Raw genomic sequence first — 14,565 nt, forward strand, 5'->3', positions numbered from 1 at the left:
ATTCTTTCCAAAGACCATACTAAGGACCAGGTGGCACTCGTTACGGGTGACAGAAAGGTTATTCTAGCAGCTAGATAGGAAAGGATTCTTTACAGTTAGAGCAGTCAGACTGTGGAATGCCGACCACAAGAGGTATTCAAACCAAATAGGAAAAAAAAGGAGTCATTCTCGGGCTCTGGCACAGCTACAGCTTTGCTATATCTCAGGTATTGTTGGAACATAGCGACATCGGCAATGCTGCTATTCCGCTGAACTCTGCTATAATGTTCAGTATTACTCGGGCTGAATCTATTCTGCAGTGCCGCAATCTCAACTCTTCTCCATCTGTCTCCCCTCTCTCAGTCTTTCGCTTCCTTGCAGTCTATGGTCCTACGGTATGGTTCAGTCATCGGTCCCAGCTGCTGCACAACATTAACCAGACGAGACATAGCACACAGCACTTGGCTTGATGCTGCACTATGGGCTCACATTTGCTCTGTTTATGGCGCTTGTAAAGTCACTTGTAAATTGAAGAACAGTTGTAAAGAGCATCACCGCCTCTGGAGGACCTGTCCTGTCCTGCATTGCGTAGAAAGCCCATTGAAGTGATTGGAAAATGTGTAATGCTTCATTTCCCCTGCGGTGGCACTGCTGGGTAATTGAACACCTATTTACAGTTTTCCCTATTGATTACAGTTAATCTTTAGGGTTCCCAGAAGGAAAACACCTCGTGATCATCTTATTTTCAAGGAAAACCATATTCGAAGTAGAGATTATCCAACGAGCAGACCCACTTTATTAAAAGCTCCAGAAGCGAACTTCCATGATTTATTTCTAAATTAAAACTTTCTTCAGGGCCCCTTAAGGCTTGTAAAATCAGGAAACTCCCGGACAACAATGTGCAAGTAAAAAATCAGGAAACTCCCGGACAACAATGTGCAAGTAAAAAAATTTAATTTGCCATTTCTCCTTTTATCTCTTTCTGATTTCCATCATTCATTACGATTCTCGTCCCATTGACTCTCTGACCTGCGAAGTGAGCGGTTACGTCGGTGCGACAATGGCTCTGAGGGAGAGCGACAAGCCATCAATTCTCTGAATCATACAAGGTTGTCAGAGATCACAAAAGAGAAGACGTATTAGAGAATTAAGCCATCAGCGTCCTAACCGACCATGAATGGAGATGACATGAAGTAAGCCACATCAGTAAGAGGAGCTGCTTAACTACAGCACACCCCATCCCCACCATGATAAGGAGGAATCCTCTAGATGTCTGCAAAGTCCAAGTGTCCTCAACTACCCTGCGGCACAGCGGTCAGCAAAGTCAGAACCAGAGGTGTAGAGATCCGACTATACCGCACATAAGATACTCCAGACTCCAACATACTGTAGTATTTATTCTGTAATATACAAGTCTTAGCACGTTCACACTTTGAATTTTTGTTCCTTGTCCCCTAGAAACAAGCAAGTAAATTCGAGTGGAATTTAATTCAATGGAATCTTCCGGTCTCTTTCACTGTGTCGGAAGTCCGGCTGTCATGGCTCCTTGGAGGGTTCTACACAAGTGAGAAGGAAATTCATGGTGTGTAAAGTGACGTCACGATGCCATTGACCTCCAACGCACTTTTACAGAACCCTCCCGGGCACCTTCACAGCTGGAAGTTCGGCACAAAAATTCCAACGCAAGAGATCAAAAGACGCGGTGAGGACCAGATGGGTGGTGATGACTTGCGAAAAGGGAGGGGTGAAGTGAATGTAAAGATTTTTTTCTATTTTTTTACATAATATTTTTATTATGTTGTGGGGTCTAGAGAGAAAGAGGCAGAGAATAAGAAGAACATTAAATTTGTGGAGAATAATTTCTCCGAGAATCGAAAAATCAGCGCGAACTGACGAATTCTAATTTTGACTGATCCACTTTGTCATCTCCACTACCCCCCCCCCCCCTCAATCCCCATTGTCTTTTATTTCTTAAAGAAAAGCAGCTTATAGGGACATTTGAAGTTGACAGAGTTTTAATATTTATATTCATTGCATAGAATGTTTTCATTTTTTGCCTTTTGATACATTAAAAATGACAATAAAATTGTACCAACTTCAGATCCCTCTATAGCAGCGGTGGGCAATTAATTTTCAGAAAAGGGGCCACATTAGAGACTCTGACTGTTGTGGAAGCTAATTCTGATAATAATAATTGTTATTATTATTTTATATTATTTTTTAACACAAAATATTGAACATAATGAAGTCTAGTGACTCACTGCTACTGCTAATACCTGTTATAATAAGGCTTGCTGTATTGTATATTCTTACCTGTAGCAGCGAATCAACACCATTCAATGTGTGTGTGACAGACAATGGAGCATGTGCGTAATGTACACAGTGTCGAATGATGGGTATGTAATATACAACTTGAGTTTAGGACGGAGTGTGTTGTGTGTAACATGAAATGTGTGCGACATGGAGAGCGAGTGTGAGTGCGTGTAGCATGGATTGTGTGAGTGTGTGTAACATACAGTTTGGGCATAGGATGGAGTGTTGGATGTGTGTTTCTGTGTGTGTAGCAAGGAGTGTGTGTTGTGTAGCATGGAGTATGTGTGTAACATACAGTGTGTGCAGGGCTGCCACCAGGAATTCCAGGGCCCCATACTGGCAAAATTTTTGTGCCCCCTTGAGACTCCGCCCAGGCTCCTCCCCAGCTCCGCCTCCACCCCTCAAACCTTCCACAGTCCCACCGCCCACTCTTGGAAAAACTCCACTTCTGCACCCCGTCCTCACCAATCACACATTAACAGTTCTCATTGAACCAGATCACATACACAGACAGCAGCCACCATGACAAGGTAGACTCTTCTCTAACCTATTAAACATTTCTTATAATAACCAATACTCTTTTTAGGTTTATTTTTATTTATTTTTCTTTAAGGGAATATGTCTCATAAATGTTTTAAAATGACCAATAAAATCATATCAAAGGGAAAAATACCGTCACATCATGACCAGACCACATATTACCACCACATAGTGACCGAATAATACCACATATAAGGAAAAAATAATGTCACACCATGGCCGGACCACATATTACCACCACATAGTGACAGAATAATACCACGTACAAGGGAAAAATACCATCACACCATGTCGAGATCATATATTACCACTGCATAGTGACCGAATAATACCACATACAAGGAAAAAATAATGTCACACCATGACCGGACCACATATTACCACAACATAGTGACAGAATAATACCACGTACAAGGGAAAAATACCATCACACCATGTCCAGATCATATATTACCACCATATAGTGACCGAATAATACCACATACAAGGGACAAATACCGCCACACCATGACCAGACCACATATTACCACAATATAGTGACCGAATAATACCACATAAAAGGGACAAATACCACCACACCATGACAAGAGCACATATTACCAGCGTATAGTGATCAAATAATGCCACACACAAGGAAAAAATACCACCACACCATGACCAGATCACATATTACCAGCAGATAGTGACTGAATAATACCACATACAAGGGACAAATACCTCAACACCATGACTAGACCACATATTACAACTACATAGTGACCGAATAATACTACATACAGTGTGTGTATAGCAAGGAGTGTGTGTGTTTGTATAGTATGGAGTGTGTATGTAACCTACAGTGTGTGTGTGTGTGTAGCATGAAGTGTGATGCCTCCACATTTTAAAATTACAACAATGCAGATGAGCATTTGTAAACATGTTGTTAGTCCTTCAACGAATGAGGAAAACGCTTGGGCGATTAGATCATGGTTCTCAGCAGCACATGACCTGCTGTAACCTGGACGTGTGCTGCCGACGACATGTTACTGTATGGGGACAGTATGAACTATTAGAGATAGTTACACTCCCATTCATCATCACCCTTTGTAAAGAGGTCATTAATAAAGCGCAGAACAATGTGAATATAGTCGATCACCTCTTGCTTAATAATCTGAAATCACTAGCGTAAAAGGAACGTAAATGTGTCTGTGTGATGGCTCAATATGTGAGCATTTGGGGCCCCACTTTTAAAGTTTCCAAGGGCCCTCACTTTGTTTAAAATCGTCCCTGTAAATATAATATAAGGCAGAGCTGAAGCTCCGATATAAAGTGATAAAAAGAAAACAAAATATTACAAAGACTTCTAGATTTTATGACACTGGATGTGAGAAAACACAGCAAAAAAAAAAGCAAAATATGAAATTTAGAAAGAAAAATGGCCGGTCAGCGGATATTCGAGGACAACTTTTAGGAAACAAAAGAAACATGAATGTTTTATTCAGATTTATGAACAGAAAATAAGAAAAACATTCTCTATTATTCATGGCTGGAGTGACCTTACAAAAATTTGTGCTCCATTTTATAATGGTGATAAAGTGGAATCCGGTGACATCGGTGGAGAGGGGGCGGCCGCTTGTTACAATGAAGCTCATCTGATTCATCGAGTGTTAGAGCGCTGGTTCACACCAGTCTAACAAGAAGCGCGGCCGCTCCATGCTCTCAGCGAATATATACTGTATACATTGTTCTTTTAGGTTTTACTAGGATCTCATTCACACAAATGCTACAAGCATTAAGAAAAAAAGATAGAAAGGCAATAATGTATCACATTTACATATCGCACAGGTGGCTCATGGTTACAACAGTCCATAAGAGGCATTCACTGAGTATTACAGCCAACAATGACTGTGATAGAAGACTGCAGCTCTGGAGTATAATGCAGGATGTAACTCAGGATCAGTAAAGAAGGGGGCTGGAAGTGTGGCACCCCAGGGGTCTGGTTTCCACGGTAACAGCAATGTTATGTCTGAGAGCAGGTGGGAGGTCTCTTGGTCAGGGATCCTATGCATGCCACACCTCCTGCCCAGTCCTGGGAGGGGAAGAACTTCCCCTATATAAACCTAGGGCTGAGGCAGGGTTAGTGAGTAGAGAAGAAGTAGAGACAGAGAAGAGAAGCAGATATAGGAAAAGAACATCAGGAGCTCTGTGGGAGCAGTGCTATAAGGAGTCAGGGGCTGGCAGCTGCAGAGCTCGCCCTGACTGAGAAGCTATCACCGGACCCGGAGTCCGAGGCTGTGGGGACTAATCTTTACCCAGCAGCAGAAACCGCCCGGCAGGGGATTTCAGGTCCTCTGGCCAAGAAACCCGAAGGCACGGTCACACGCGTGGGACCAGCACCGCCGTCGTGGAGCGGACGCCACAAGAAGGCCCCGAGTCACCGGCCATACGGGTGAGCACCACACGGTACACTCAGGGACGTGGGCTACTTTTACCCGCCTCTAGCAAGGTAGCCAGAAGAGTACAATTAGTTGGGGAGGCCTACAACTCCGCCTGGCCAGGGGAAATCCCATCTGCTCAAAGACTGACCAGGCCCCGATCGCTAGCCAGTACTCCGGGAGGGTCTATCTTTATCACCAGTAAAGACCCTGAACTACACCGCATCGTCTCTGAGTGATTCCTGCTTCCCCCATCAGCCACGTCGGCTGCCCTGAGGCCATACCCCTCCCGTTGGGGGTGATACTATCACGCTGCACAATCCTACCACCGGCCTCAGCGGTCTGCCCTGCAGCGGCAGCTCCTTCGCTGCATTCAACGGGTGGCGTAGTCGTCCAACATCTACCGCTAATACATTGCCGCTCAGTTTGACTCCCTGGGCACGGACCGGGTCACCGCCACGAGACTACAACCCTCAACAGATCCGGCTCCGGGTAAGCTCCCGTGCGCGCGATGCCGCGCGAAGCAGCAGGCCCAGGGGCGCGTCAACTTTTGGCGTAGTCGGCAGGATTTCGTGCCCGCAACCACCGGGTACTGCGTGCCTGAAAAAGACTGTTCAAACTTACCAGTGGTGAAGATTCCCGCCATCCGGCGCCATCTTCTACCTTCTTCCCGCCATCCGCAAAGTTTTCCCTCCATCCGGCGCCATCTTCTGCCTTCTTCCCGCCATCCGTGGAGTTTTCCCGCCGTTGGACGCCATCTTGAAGACGCCGCGCGGGAAGAAGAGGGGCGTGGACTCCGAAAGCGCGCGAGAACCGAAGCCCCGCCTCACGTCCGGACGTTGCGTAAGGTCCTGGAAGGAGTCCAGCAGACGCCGACGTCACAGGAGCGCGACGGAAGGTCCTCAACCCTGACGATCCACTGCGGAGCCGCGGCCTACGGAAGAGGATCATCGCAAGGTAGGCCACGGTCCACTAGGGGGGAGGAAGATGTCGGATACGGAGGAGAGCTTCACTGTCTCAACCCCCGCCAGCGCCACCGCAGCTGCAGTCATGCCTTTCACCATGCCCTATATCCCGGGAGCGGCCTGGCTACCCCAGTACTCAGGGGAGTCACATACCCTGCATGACTTTAGAGAAAAGCTGGATAGCCTCTTCCAGGTGTATCCCCTCACAGGAGAGCAAGAAGACCCTCGACCCGTAGAGGAAAGGGAAGATATGGTTAGTACTGTGCTCGGAGACTTCCCTCGGTCCTGGACTCAAGTCAATGGTGCAGTTGTGGTACCCGTCCTCACGTTCCTCCAACCAGCATCCCAAGTGCCTACGGAGCAACAGGTAGAGCTGGAAGAGCAGCCGGTCCAGGAGGCAGCAGACTCCACACCAGCAGAACAGGAGGATCAACCCTCTGCTCATAGTGAGCCTGCCGTACCCCTAGTGAGCCAAAGAGCCCGAAGACAGCTGCCCAGTTTACCCTTGACAGCTCCTACACCCTGTAGTTCAGGGCCAGACAGTCAGCTCCGTAGGTCCACTAGGGCCACTAGAGGCCAGTAACCCGCACGTTGGAGGATTTGAAGTGTTTAAATTGTTTTATTTGTGGTCACCTGTCTGTTACTTGTAAATAATTATGTGTTTCTAGTTATTTTTAGGAGTCCTTGGTGGATTTACCTGGAATCCTTGTACAATTGGTTGGAGCGTAACCTAGGAATGGACTAAAGACTGTTAAGGACTCGGGGCAGGACAGACCCCTACCTGGTTACGTCTCCCTGTTTTGGTGAAATGGACACCTTGCTTTTCTTCAAAAATTGCACCCGGTTGCGGACACGCCGTAACCATCTTTATGTGTTTTTCTTATTGTATTATAATTGGTTATACCTTGTTATGTTTTTCTAAAAAAAAAAAAATATATGTTTAGTCCCGGAGTACTAAATTTCACTAGGGGGGAATGTGGCACCCCAGGGGTCTGGTTTCCATGGTAACAGCAATGTTATGTCTGAGAGCAGGTGGGAGGTCTCTTGGTCAGGGATCCTATGCATGCCACACCTCCTGCCCAGTCCTGGGAGGGGAAGAACTTCCCCTAGATAAACCTGGGGCTGAGGCAGGGTTAGTGAGTAGAGAAGAAGTAGAGAAGAGAAGAGAAGCAGATATAGGAAAAGAACATCAGGAGCTCTGTGGGAGCAGTGCTATAAGGAGTCAGGGGCTGGCAGCTGCAGAGCTCGCCCTGACTGAGAAGCTATCACCGGACCCGGAGTCCGAGGCTGTGGGGACTAATCTTTACCCAGCAGCAGAAACCGCCCGGCAGGGGATTTCAGGTCCTCTGGCCAAGAAACCCGAAGGCACGGTCACACGCGTGGGACCAGCACCGCCGTCGTGGAGCGGACGCCACAAGAAGGCCCCGAGTCACCGGCCATACGGGTGAGCACCACACGGTACACTCAGGGACGTGGGCTACTTTTACCCACCTCTAGCAAGGTAGCCAGAAGAGTACAATTAGTTGGGGAGGCCTACAACTCCGCCTGGCCAGGGGAAATCCCATCTGCTCAAAGACTGACCAGGCCCCGATCGCTAGCCAGTACTCCGGGAGGGTCTATCTTTATCACCAGTAAAGACCCTGAACTACACCGCATCGTCTCTGAGTGATTCCTGCTTCCCCCATCAGCCACGTCGGCTGCCCTGAGGCCATACCCCTCCCGTTGGGGGTTATACTATCACGCTGCACAATCCTACCACCGGCCTCAGCGGTCTGCCCTGCAGCGGCAGCTCCTTCGCTGCATTCAACGGGTGGCGTAGTCGTCCAACATCTACCGCTAATACATCGCCGCTCAGTTTGACTCCCTGGGCACGGACCGGGTCACCGCCACGAGACTACAACCCTCAACAGATCCGGCTCCGGGTAAGCTGGAGGGGCGGGCATTGGAAGGGGCTGGGGAGATATAATAAGGAAAAGTGCGGGAAAACGGTCAGTCCAGGAAGGAAGTCAGCGGGGAAAGTTCCCACCCACCCACCCCTTCTTTCTGTTGGTATTCTGTGAAGTTAATGGTGAAAGGGTGGTTTTACTGAGGAGGAGATAAAGGAGTTATTGATATTGTGTATTATCGATGGGTTGTATTAAAAAAGGACATGTAAAGTTTTATGAGGGTTTGTCGCAGTGGCTTGGCGGGTGGTGGGGTTCTTGGAGTTGGCACAGAAGTGCCGGTGGAAAGAATATTGGATAATCACAGGCAGTGCCTTGATTAACCGGGGTGATCTGGCATTTGGTTTTGGGCTCTGGACGGGGTTTTACCCTGGGAGCTTTTGGTGCCCTTGAGCTGGTGATGGACGGCTGAGGGTAATATGGTGGTTCGAGTTCGGTTTAATTTATGCCAGATCTAATTTTAACTCCAAGAACCCTCCCTTCTTATTTATTTTATAACACTGTTAATATGTTAATGTTGTTTGTTAATAAAATGGCCGCTGTGGCCAAATTTATCCAAAGAAATTACAGGTGCAGTGTTTTTATTTGGTGGGGGAAGGTGAGTGCTGGAAGATGGGGGCATGTTGATCCATGGAACCCGTGTTGGCAGTACATGGTCATGTAATGTATGTACACAGTGACTGCACCAGCAGAATAGTGAGTGCAGCTCTGGAGTATAATACAGGATGTAACTCAGGATCAGTAATGTAATGTATGTACACAGTGACTCCACCAGCAGAATAGTGAGTGCAGCTCTGGAGTATAATACAGGATGTAACTCAGGATCAGTAATGTAATGTATGTACACAGTGACTGCACCAGCAGAATAGTGAGTGCAGCTCTGGAGTATAATACAGGATGTAACTCAGGATCAGTAATGTAATGTATGTACACAGTGACTGCACCAGCAGAATAGTGAGTGCAGCTCTGGAGTATAATACAGGATGTAACTCAGGATCAGTAATGTAATGTATGTACACAATGACTGCACCAGCAGAATAGTGAGTGCAGCTCTGGAGTATAATACAGAATGTAACTCAGGATCAGTAATGTAATGTATGTACACAGTGACTGCACCAGCAGAATAGTGAGTGCAGCTCTGGAGTATAATACAGGATGTAACTCAGGATCAGTAATGTAATGTATGTACACAGTGACTGCACCAGCAGAATAGTGAGTGCAGCATTGGAGTATAATACAGGATGTAACTCACGATCAGTAATGTAATGTATGTACACAATGACTGCACCAGCAGAATAGTGAGTGCAGCTCTGGAGTATAATACAGAATGTAACTCAGGATCAGTAATGTAATGTATGTACACAGTGACTGCACCAGCAGAATAGTGAGTGCAGCTCTGGAGTATAATACAGGATGTAACTCATGATCAGTAATGTAATGTATGTACACAATGACTGCACCAGCAGAATAGTGAGTGCAGCTCTGGAGTATAATACAGAATGTAACTCAGGATCAGTAATGTAATGTATGTACACAATGACTGCACCAGCAGAATAGTGAGTGCAGCTCTGGAGTATAATACAGGATGTAACTCATGATCAGTAATGTAATGTATGTACACAATGACTGCACCAGCAGAATAGTGAGTGCAGCTCTGGAGTATAATACAGGATGTAACTCATGATCAGTAATGTAATGTATGTACACAATGACTGCACCAGCAGAATAGTGAGTGCAGCTCTGGAGTATAATACAGGATGTAACCCAGGATAAGCCATATAATGTATGTACACAGTGACTGCACCAGCAGAATAGTGAGTGCAGCTCTGGAGTATAATACAGGAGGTAACTCAGGATCAGTAATGTAATGTATGTGCACAGTGACTGCACCAGCAGAATAGTGAGTGCAGCTCTGTAGTATAACACAGGCTGTAACTCAGGATCAGTAATGTAATGTATGTACACAATGACTGCACCAGCAGAATAGTGAGTGCAGCTCTGGAGTATAATACAGAATGTAACTCAGGATCAGTAATGTAATGTATGTACACAGTGACTGCACCAGCAGAATAGTGAGTGCAGCTCTGGAGTATAATACAGGATGTAACTCAGGATCAGTAATGTAATGTATGTACACAGTGACTGCACCAGCAGAATAGTGAGTGCAGCTCTGGAGTATAATACAGAATGTAACTCAGGATCAGTAATGTAATGTATGTACACAGTGACTGCACCAGCAGAATAGTGAGTGCAGCTCTGGAGTATAATACAGGATGTAACTCAGGATCAGTAATGTAATGTATGTACACAGTGACTGCACCAGCAGAATAGTGAGTGCAGCTCTGGAGTATAATACAGAATGTAACTCAGGATCAGTAATGTAATGTATGTACACAATGACTGCACCAGCAGAATAGTGAGTGCAGCTCTGGAGTATAATACAGAATGTAACTCAGGATCAGTAATGTAATGTATGTACACAGTGACTGCACCAGCAGAATAGTGAGTGCAGCTCTGGAGTATAATACAGGATGTAACTCAGGATCAGTAATGTAATGTATGTACACAATGACTGCACCAGCAGAATAGTGAGTGCAGCTCTGGAGTATAATACAGGATGTAACTCATGATCAGTAATGTAATGTATGTACACAATGACTGCACCAGCAGAATAGTGAGTGCAGCTCTGGAGTATAATACAGGATGTAACCCAGGATAAGCCATATAATGTATGTACACAGTGACTGCACCAGCAGAATAGTGAGTGCAGCTCTGGAGTATAATACAGGAGGTAACTCAGGATCAGTAATGTAATGTATGTGCACAGTGACTGCACCAGCAGAATAGTGAGTGCAGCTCTGGAGTATAATACAGGAGGTAACTCAGAATCAGTAATGTAATGTATGTACACAGTGACTGCACCAGCAGAATAGTGAGTGCAGCTCTGGAGTATAATACAGGATGCAACTCAGGATCAGTAATGTAATGTATGTACACAGTGACTGCACCAGCAGAATAGTGAGTGCAGCTCTGGAATATAATACAGGGTTTAACTCAGGATCAGTAATGTAATGTATGTACACAGTGACTGCACCAGCAGAATAGTGAGTGCAGCTCTGGAGTATAATACAGGGTGTAACTCAGGATCAGTAATGTAATGTATGTACACAGTGACTGCACCAGCAGAATAGTGAGTGCAGCTCTGGAGTATAATACAGGGTGTAACTCAGGATCAGTAATGTAATGTATGTACACAGTGACTGCACCAGCAGAATAGTGAGTGCAGCTCTGGAGTATAATACAGGATGTAACTCAGGATCAGTAATGTAATGTATGTACACAGTGACTGCACCAGCAGAATAGTGAGTGCAGCTCTGGAGTATAATACAGGAGGTAACTCAGAATCAGTAATGTAATGTATGTACACAGTGACTGCACCAGCAGAATAGTGAGTGCAGCTCTGGAATATAATACAGGATGTAACTCAGGATCAGTAATGTAATGTATGTACACAGTGACTGCACCAGCAGAATAGTGAGTGCAGCTCTGGAGTATAATACAGGATGTAACTCAGGATCAGTAATGTAATGTATGTACACAGTGACTGCACCAGCAGAATAGTGAGTGCAGCTCTGGAGTATAATACAGGATGTAACTCAGGATCAGTAATGTAATGTATGTACACAGTGACTGCACCAGCAGAATAGTGAGTGCAGCTCTGGAGTATAATACAGGGTGTAACTCAGGATCAGTAATGTAATGTATGTACACAGTGACTGCACCAGCAGAATAGTGAGTGCAGCTCTGGAATATAATACAGGGTGTAACTCAGGATCAGTAATGTAATGTACGTACACAGTGACTGCACCAGCAGAATAGTGAGTGCAGCTCTGGAGTATAATACAGGGTGTAACTCAGGATCAGTAATGTAATGTATGTACACAGTGACTGCACCAGCAGAATAGTGAGTGCAGCTCTGGAGTATAATACAGGATGTAACTCAGGATCAGTAATGTAATGTATGTACACAGTGACTGCACCAGCAGAATAGTGAGTGCAGCTCTGGAGTATAATACAGGAGGTAACTCAGGATCAGTAATGTAATGTATGTACACAGTGACTGCACCAGCAGAATAGTGAGTGCAGCTCTGGAGTATAATACAGGATGTAACTCAGGATTAGTAATGTAATGTATGTACACAGTGACTGCACCAGCAGAATAGTGAGTGCAGCTCTGGAGTATAATACAGGATGTAACTCAGGATCAGTAATGTAATGTATGTACACAGTGACTGCACCAGCAGAATAGTGAGTGCAGCTCTGGAGTATAATACAGGATGTAACTCAGGATCAGTAATGTAATGTATGTACACAGTGACTGCACCAGCAGAATAGTGAGTGCAGCTCTGGAGTATAATACAGGATGTAACTCAGGATTAGTAATGTAATGTATGTACACAGTGACTGCACCAGCAGAATAGTGAGTGCAGCTCTGGAGTATAATACAGGATGTAACTCAGGATCAGTAATGTAATGTATGTACACAGTGACTGCACCAGCAGAATAGTGAGTGCAGCTCTGGAGTATAATACAGGATGTAACTCAGGATCAGTAATGTAATGTATGTACACAGTGACTGCACCAGCAGAATAGTGAGTGCAGCTCTGGAGTATAATACAGGAGGTAACTCAGGATCAGTAATGTAATGTATGTACACAGCGACTGCACCAGCAGAATAGTGAGTGCAGCTCTGGAGTATAATACAGGATGTAACTCAGGATCAGTAATGTAATGTATGTACACAGTGACTGCACCAGCAGAATAGTGAGTGCAGCTCTGGAGTATAATACAGGAGGTAACTCAGGATCAGTAATGTAATGTATGTACACAGTGACTACAACAGCAGAATAGTGAGTGCAGCTCTGGAGTATAATACAGGGTGTAACTCAGGATCAGTAATGTAATGTATATACACAGTGACTCCACCAGCAGAATAGTGAGTGCAGCTCTGGAGTATAATTCAGGATGTAACTCAGGATCAGTAATGTAATGTATATACACAGTGATTGCACCAGCAGAACAGTGAGTGCAGCTCTGGAGTATAATACAGGATGTAACTCAGGATCAGTAATGTAATGTATGTACACAGTGACTACAACAGCAGAATAGTGAGTGCAGCTCTGGAGTATAATGCAGGATATAACTCAGGATCAGGAATGTAATGTATGTACACAGTGACTGCATCAGCAGAATAGTGAGTGCAGCTCTGGAGTATAATACAGGGTGTAACTCAGGATCAGTAATGTAATGTATGTACACAGTGACTGCATCAGCAGAATAGTGAGTGCAGCTCTGGAGTATAATACAGGGTGTAACTCAGGATCAGTAATGTAATGTATGTACACAGTGACTGCACCAGCAGAATAGTGAGTGCAGCTCTGGAGTATAATACAGGAGGTAACTCAGGATCAGTAATGTAATGTATGTACACAGTGACTACAACAGCAGAATAGTGAGTGCAGCTCTGGAGTATAATGCAGGATATAACTCAGGATCAGTAATGTAATGTATGTACACAGTGACTGCATCAGCAGAATAGTGAGTGCAGCTCTGGAGTATAATACAGGATGTAACTCAGGATCAGTAATGTAATGTATGTACACAGTGACTGCACCAGCAGAATAGTGAGTGCAGCTCTGGAGTATAATACAGGATGTAACTCAGGATCAGTAATGTAATGTATGTACACAGTGACTGCACCAGCAGAATAGTGAGTGCAGCTCTGGAGTATAATACAGGAGGTAACTCAGGATCAGTAATGTAATGTATGTACACAGTGACTACAACAGCAGAATAGTGAGTGCAGCTCTGGAGTATAATACAGGGTGTAACTCAGGATCAGTAATGTAATGTATATACACAGTGACTCCACCAGCAGAATAGTGAGTGCAGCTCTGGAGTATAATACAGGATGTAACTCAGGATCAGTAATGTAATGTATGTACACAGTGACTGCACCAGCAGAATAGTGAGTGCAGTTCTGGAGTATAATACAGGAGGTAACTCAGGATCAGTAATGTAATGTATGTACACAGTGAATACAACAGCAGAATAGTGAGTGCAGCTCTGGAGTATAATGCAGGATATAACTCAGGATCAGTAATGTAATGTATGTACACAGTGACTGCATCAGCAGAATAGTGAGTGCAGCTCTGGAGTATAATACAGGGTGTAACTCAGGATCAGTAATGTAATGTATGTACACAGTGACTGCATCAGCAGAATAGTGAGTGCAGCTCTGGAGTATAATACAGGGTGTAACTCAGGATCAGTAATGTAATGTATGTACACAGTGACTGCACCAGCAGAATAGTGAGTGCAGCTCTGGAGTATAATACAGGAGGTAACTCA

This window comes from Phyllobates terribilis, unplaced genomic scaffold, assembly GCF_046119375.1.
Source record: "Phyllobates terribilis strain yellow unplaced genomic scaffold, ASM4611937v1 Scaffold_3__8_contigs__length_932513732, whole genome shotgun sequence".
NCBI classification, from domain to species: Eukaryota; Metazoa; Chordata; class Amphibia; order Anura; family Dendrobatidae; genus Phyllobates; species Phyllobates terribilis.